This window comes from Gallus gallus, chromosome 4, assembly GCF_016699485.2.
Source record: "Gallus gallus isolate bGalGal1 chromosome 4, bGalGal1.mat.broiler.GRCg7b, whole genome shotgun sequence".
Taxonomy (NCBI): domain Eukaryota; kingdom Metazoa; phylum Chordata; class Aves; order Galliformes; family Phasianidae; genus Gallus; species Gallus gallus.
In genome coordinates this window covers 38,420,374-38,427,991 of record NC_052535.1, presented here as the reverse complement: position 1 = coordinate 38,427,991, position 7,618 = coordinate 38,420,374, and the positions used below count along the sequence as shown (strand labels likewise).

The following is a 7,618-nucleotide window of genomic DNA, read 5'->3' as shown; positions in this document are numbered from 1 at the left end:
TCTAGCAGCAAGCTGGCTTGGGTGCTGAGTAATAATCTCTTTTTCTCTGCTTGCTGACTTCCCTTCCCCCTTCCTTTCCCCTTATTTACTCTGTTCTTTTCCTATCAATATGTGCCGTGGTGCTGTACGTGCAGTTACATTACTGTTTATCTGATGGAGCTGAAAGCCTAGATCTTTCTTTATAACTTCTGCGAGCCAAACTTTAAAAGCCTCTCCCTCTCCTCCCCCTCCCAGATCCCTTCAGGGGAGAAGCAATATGAACAAGAATACGCACAGATCTCTTGAGAATACAAATTATGTTCTGAACAGAAAGTTGGCTCATGCATGTCAATTACTTGTTATAAAGAATAAAACGTTCACCTATATTTAACCTTTAGAGGGAATGGAAAAAATAAAGTTATTGCTTTCTCTGTGCTATTTACTAAAGTGGCGACTGGCAGGAAGAACTGCAGAGGGAAGAAAAGTTGCTCGGGAGGATTGTGGGAGAGTAATTCCAAGCAGGCAGCGAGGGAGAAAGTCTCACAGCGAAAAACAAAATTGATTTGTTGCCAGGGTGTGCAGCATGGGAAGAAGAGACATGCTCAGCAGTGGTGCTTAATTGTCCTTTTTATCCTCAGTGTACTGTTTGTAGCCAGGCAGAAAAAAAACCCAACCCAGTCCTGAGTCAACTAATGCAAATGTGCAAATACAGAGGAGTTTCAGCCTGCCTGTCCCAATGGCCATTTCAGCTCCTTGCTTATATGTGTTAATAAAACACCTGTGGTTTGGGTCACTAGGACATGGGCTGTGGATTATTTGTTTTAGGAAAGCTTGTTTCTTGTACATATGTTAGTTAATGTCTTTCTAAAAACTCTTTTGCTTCATTTGAGGTTGCGTGTATTTATTTGCTTACTGCACACTTTTGTGTTCTCCTGAGGGTTCTCGGTGTCTTCAAGAGAAGATTATATTGGCCTGTAGTAGCACAGCTGTAAATCTGCCACTCTAATTAGATAGAATTAGCATTCTCTGTGACTTACTCACATAAACATCTAGCAAGGTAATAATTAGGAGGAGACAGGGAATAGAAATTGGTCAGTAATAAAAGCGTCATATTCCGGAGCTGTGCAAGGTAGTGAAATGTGGTGCCAACAGAAATCAGGTGAACAGACTTTTTTGTGAAGATGCATAAATGTGAGTACCCAAGGCTAACTTCTTTTTTTGCCCAGTGCTCTTGAAAACCTGGACCCTGTGCAGTTCTCCCCTCTGCTCAAGTCAGTTTAGCTCCAGAGCACCAGGGACAGCAGGCACACCTTCACACCAGCGTGCTGTTCTGTAGACTCCCTCATACGTAACTGTTTAGAACATCCACTGCATTTTACCTAAAGTGAATCTCTTTGGACACAATATAAGCAAAAAGTGGGGTTTTTTTTTCTTTTTTTTTTTTTATATACACACAGCAGAACTATTATTTGCATAGGCCTCTCTGGCTTCTGTGTACAGGTGTGGATTAATACTAGAAGCCAAATGCTTATCTGTGTGTGGCGCCTATCCAAGGGAAGCTGCCATGTAAGTTGTTCATCACCCAGGTGCTGGTCTGGTGATGTGCGTGTGCCTCAGGAGGCACGAGGGACAGCTCGGCCCCGCACTTGTACAGACACTTACACTGCCGAGAGAGGGACTGGTGGCTGTAATACTATCCATGGTAGCAGTCAGGTGATGGGGATGTGGCTGGTGCTGCTTAATATCTTAATATTGCTCTTGACTCCTGGCTACCCTCTGGAGGGGAACGCAGAGCACTTGGTGCAGCCATCCAGCCAGACCTCCGGGGTACCGAGGGAGGCGGGCGCTGCTGTAAGTCATTCCTGGTTTGTTTGGGGAGGGAGGTGTTAAATGAGGGCATTTCCTTCTTCGGGAAATGGGTACTTGTAATAGAAAGTTATTTTTAGTCCCTCTGCTTCAGGAGCTGATACACAGAGCCCTGACCTGCCTGCTGATAACGCATTACCTCATTTGCAGCTCTGCTGCTGACGCGCACTAGCCGTGTCCTTGTCTGAACCTGGCAGGCCCCGTGTGGTGCGGTTGTCACAGCACTGTTTGAAGAATGGAACTGCGGCAACGAGGTTGCTACCTGCTCCAAGCAACGCAGGAATCCAAGCAAACCCAGTGCCAATGTATCTTAGCAGTAGCAGGTTCACATCTACGTTGGGCCAGAGCTGTCTGAAACAGTAGCCTTGTGCAGCGTGGAACAACCCTGTTGCACTACTGCCATCACTCAGGCCTCACGCCCAAACTCTACAGTGCCAAATCAGCATGGCCCTGCTGAAAACAGTGGAGCTACCCCATCTACAGCAGTGCAACATCTGCCCTTGGCTGCTCTGTCTCTTGCAAAACCACCAGACGTTCTGGCCAGAGCAAACAGGCTATCTCCGGCACGCCGCTTGCTTCCTTAGAAAGCTGGGAGCGGATGGCCAACAGGCTGCCTCTCTTTTGCTCCAGTGCCAGTGGCTGCCTGCGCGGCTCCAGGCCCATCTGTACACGGGCCGGCTGCTCCCCTTGGTGCTGCCCGGCTGCCTTTCCATGAATTGGCGTGGGGCCGCATGGCCGCGTGCTGATGGGCTGGAAGCCTCCTGCCTGGACCGCGCGTCACCCCCGTGGCACGCTCGACATCCCTTGGCCTGCAGCCCACGGTCTGCAATTCCGAGTCAACACTCAGACGAGGCTCGTCACCCAACTGACAGCGTAGTGACCTTACTCTGTGACACAGATTCGGTTCCACGGGTCACAGGGAAGGTATCGGATAAGCCGTTAGATCGTTTTGAATGGGAATTTGTGCCAGCTATTGGAAATTAGCTAGGTGAGTGACATCATCCTAACCCCTTCTCCCAGGTCACCTGTATTTTTGGCCATGTTGTCACCAAAGACCTTTACATTGTCACATCTGTCACTGTTACTGTTAGGTCACACCACACTAGCTCTAGAATAGGTAATACACAGAAAACCAAACCCTATACTTTTGTTTGTGACATGGCATTAAAAGGAAGAAAGCAGAAAGTCTTACTTCTCTGCAGTCTCCTTTCTTGGCTATATAAACTTTGTTTCACCTCTTGCTTGCTCTGTTCACTTTCTACAAGCTGTAAAGCATCACTGCTTTATTTCAGAACTTGCTTTCGTAAGCTTTTTCTTCCACTATGTCCATAACCTCTTTTTTCATATCTAACCTTCCCCATTGCACATTCCTGCTCATCTGTTCCTCCCCTCCGTTGAGATCCTTCCTTTCATCTTACTGCTTTTTTCCCTGTGGCCAAAGAAGACCAGACATTTGATGTCTCTAATCTAATCAAGTGCTGCATCTGTATCTGGACACAAGCAGCACTCTCCTCGCTCAGTTCTTTGCAGCCCCATCCGTTCTGTTCCTGTGACTGCCCAGCTTCCCTTCACATCCCTCAAGCCTCTTTTCTCAGTTCCTGTCACCAAACTTTGCAGCCACCTTCAACTGTTTCCAAAACAGTTCCCTTCCTAAATTAGAAATTAGAAAAGGACTTCCCCCAGCACACTCCCACTTTCCGGGCCCTTTTGGTTCAGAGGCTCTCAAGCCTTTCATTTTAACATGTCTGAAGTTATTCTGTGGGAAAAATTGTTGCCCAGCACAGAATCATTGTGCAGCTGCACGGCTCAACCTGCGTCACAGCAACCTGGCATTTTTCTCATCCGCAGCACCTCTCAGCACTGTCCATTTCTGCAACACTGCTCTGCGTGCATTTCTGATTTACCTTCCCCAAACCATCAGCTGCCAGAAAGCTGTCAATCCGAAGCATGGCCTTCCTGCCAGCACCACATGACAGCTGGTTGTAACTTCTTACTCTCTCGCCTGTCTCAAAAACCTTAGACAAGGAAAATCTCCCACCAACCAACCCACTGTTGTTGCCACCTGAGGCATGCACCACGCAGTCCCCGTCCACCCTGCAGGGTCCAGGAGTTGATGGAACAAACTGCTCTCCAGGCTTGCTTAGGAATTACGCTTCCCTGTCATCTCCTCTCCGCTCACAGCTCTTAAAGACAGTGCTCCCTAGCTTCCCCTGACTTTCAGTTAAGCTTTCCACCCCTTGGTTTGCGCACTTTTCTTTCACCCATGAACGTCAGTGACCATTCTGCCTGCTGTCATGAACTACTACCACCATACATCCATCTGGGACTAGCAAAACACATGTTAAGCTGGCTGCCTAGCAAAATGAAAAAAATGAATAGTAAGTGTTGATATCATGCATATGTACCCATGCACCCCCACGAAGAGTCAGAGGCAGCCAGCATGTTTCAGCGGTGTGGCCATCAGTGCTACTGTTTGTGACGAGCGGAAGCCGGGTGGAGGAGGAAAGCCGTGTAAACATTCCCAGCGAGGGAATGGCCGATGCGTAACTTCACATGTAATGAAATGCCAGGGAATCCTCATGGGAGAGAGCTCTTGTGTCGGTTCTAGCCACGGGAAAAGCTTCTGCTGAAACTTGCAGTCACCAAGGAAAAGCAAATCCCAAAGGATCCACAGGCTCCATGAGCTTTGCTGCCCTAAGAACAACCTGCCCAGAGAGCGTGCTGTGGGGCCCGAAGTGGGAGTGGTCACCTTTCCAGTCCAAATCACTCAGCATTTGCATTGAAACTCAGAAAGAAGTAGTTCACAGTATTGTGTCCTGAAACTCAGAGTGCAAGTAGCAGGAATTAAATGATTTCTATGAATGCACAGGCTAGCAAGAGTTATTTATTTCTTAGGTTAGTGCTGGGGACTAGCGGCCCTCCAGGAGATTGAGGATGGCAACAGGTAGTGGTTCTGGAGGAGCCATCAGCCTCCCGGTGCACTGATATGCTGACCCTCATGTCTGAGCACTTCTACTCTCTTCCAGTAACAAGTCTTTGTATAACCTTCTCACTGCAGAATAACCTATGTAATGGGAGATTTACAATAAAGGTATCTACTAGGTGGAAACTGTGAGACAAACTGGGGGGTTCTGAGCACATAGTACACGAGGATGTAGCATTCACACAGAGATAACTACCATAAAAGGGAAGAAAAATGACTTTAGATAATGCCCAAGTGGTTTAGAATAACCTATGCAAGGCTGGAGGGGAAGGAAAGCACATGGCTGAAGACATTTGGGAATATTCTGGCTTGCACACAGCGTCATGCTCACTAATACAGTGACTCACATTGCTATATATAGCTCCGTGTATCCCAAAGCCTGTCAAGGTGTTCTAAATAGTTTTACATGAATCAGATCCCAACAAATGAAGATCACTCCTTTCACTCCCTGCCCTCTCCTTACTCCAAACAAAATGTAGTTAACCATTTCAGAGCAAGACAGGTTTCTGGGTATGTAATCAAGTTAGTCTGTCCTTGTGCACTGAGGTCAGGCTGCCGGCACACGGAGATGGTTTTGCATCAGGAAATGCAAGCCCTGTTTTCCTTGTAACTCTGAAATGAGTCCCCCTGCATAGTGAAGGAGGTCCGACAGCAGAGCTCCAGGTGCATTTGCTACTGCCCTTCTTCTGCCTGGTGCTCCAACCTGAGTCTGTAAGGCTGCTCCTGGCAGCTGTCCACGTATCGATGGGATCTCGTGGAGGTCAGCAGCAGTCCCATGAGTGGCAGAGGGGACAGCTGACTGCATGTTGGAGAGCTGGCTGCTGCGGCGTGGTGTGGCAGGGCTCAGTGCCGGGCGGGAGGGAGCTGTTAGCATCTGGACTGCGCCCGCCCAACCTGCATGCCCGGCTCCTGGTGGATCGAGCCCTAGGACCATCCCTGCAGGGGCACTGAGAGGTTCAGCAGCTACTCCTGTAATTCTCATAAGTTTTTAATTATATTAACTACTGAAACACTTTCACAAATCCCCACGAGATACCCGAGACCCGCATGGCTACGTGGTTAAACACTGTTTCATCTGCTCATCTCTTGACCTCCGTATTGAGCTGTATTAAGGTTTCCCAAGCAGCTGCCAGGAAGAACAAAATCCAGCTGTTGCCTCATGAGCTCAGATCAGTGTGGAAATCGTTCTGCTGCCAGTTGAGCTGTCACCTCGCTGTTGCTTTCTCCTCCTGCTGCATTAGCTGGTTTTCCCCATTACACAACCCGCCTAGTCTTCCTGAATCGACGCTACTCCCATTCCTTGCATGTTTCCACGCTTACGCCACAGTCGCCCATGATGTAATGAGGCGCTGTGCTGGCCTGGCACCAGGCTGCTGCTTGCGGAGGCTGCGGAGCGCAGTTGCACAGCTGGGCAGCTGGACTGAGGGGTTCCCCCGCAGAGACCCAGCTCTGTGCTGCCCTCAGCTCGCTCAGCAGCTCTTTACCCACACACTCAGTGTCCAAAGGACTTCAGGACAACAGAAGCAGGGCTTCTTCCTTGAGCATATTTCTTCCTTTTGTGCTATGATTCCAAGCAGCTGGGGCCAGCCCACCTTTCCCCTTTCACGACTTCCTCTGGTTTCCATCTTCCTAGCACAGCCGGCTGCCATCAGGGTGTGGGGGAAAACAGGACAGCCTCTGGTATTTTGTCAGACAGAACCACTCCTGAAGCGCTCTTTCCTTAGCGTGTTCTTTATTGTTGTCCATAAAATAATGAAAGGAAAAACGTGCCTATGTTAACTTGTTGAGGGAAGGAAACGGGGCGAGAGACTTGTTTTTAATTAGTCATTTTGTGAACGTTTGTGCAAGGACGCAGTCTGCTGCCAAACAGCATCTCAATTAGCACGGCCCCGTGGGCAGACGTTGGCTGGAGCTGCAGCTTTCAGCCATGGCAGGGGGAGAAGGCGGACGGGGGATTTGTTTGCTGTTGTTTGCTTCCAGCTCCTTTGGCTCTGCTGGGAGAGGGGACTGGGCCGATGGGCGCTGTCTGACTGGAAATAGTGACCACCAGTTCAGTAACCCCGGCTGGGACTCTGCTGGGCACGGAGCTGCTCCTAGCGCTGTGCTCATGGCCAAGAGCCAGCAGGGCAAGGAAGGATCCAGGAAAGTGCCGGGACACCACGAAAATGCACACAAAAGCAGTTTTTGTCACTCACTGGTTTTTCTTTTCAAAGCCCGCTGCGTTTATCAAGTTCCCCAAAGTCCAATGGGTTATTTTTGATGGCGGGCTAATGGGAGGAACTGGGGGAAAGGAATATTTGTTTCCTCTACAATAAAAAAAAAAATGAAGAGTTGAGGGGGAATTCTTTTTCCTGCTGAAAACCACATCTGCACCCAGGCTTCAAACAGCACAGGATGGTTTAACACTGGCAGGTTTCAGCCTTTTTGTCAGGCAGCAATCTGGAGCTGTGCACCGCGGGAACTCCCCGAGGAGCATGGCAGCATTTCCCAGCACGCTAATTGTCGCGTAAGGCGCCCGGTAGCTTCTGCTGGGGGGCGGGGGAGGCGGCGAGGAGATTAAAATGATGATTCAATCAGCAGGCTCACAGAAATCTGCCTAGTGACAACTCTTTTTTTTTTTTTTTTAAAGACTCGGGCTCTGTGCCGTAGTTACAAAGGAGGACTCTTAATTAAAATTAGCAGGCAGATGAAGCGTTTGAATGGGCATCTTTCAATTCTTTTCAGCTCACAGTAAACCCTCTTCTCTCTTTCTGTCTTTTCTCACAGCTAGCAGCTTAGGTTTGCTTCAAC

General features: G+C 48.9%; 1 protein-coding gene across 2 annotated transcripts in view; it reads left to right on the top strand.

Moving 5' to 3' along the window:
* Positions 1-7,618, top strand: part of TET2 (tet methylcytosine dioxygenase 2) — a 70,495-nt gene that overhangs the window by 21,899 nt on the left and 40,978 nt on the right. The gene's annotated exons all lie outside the window — the stretch shown is intronic.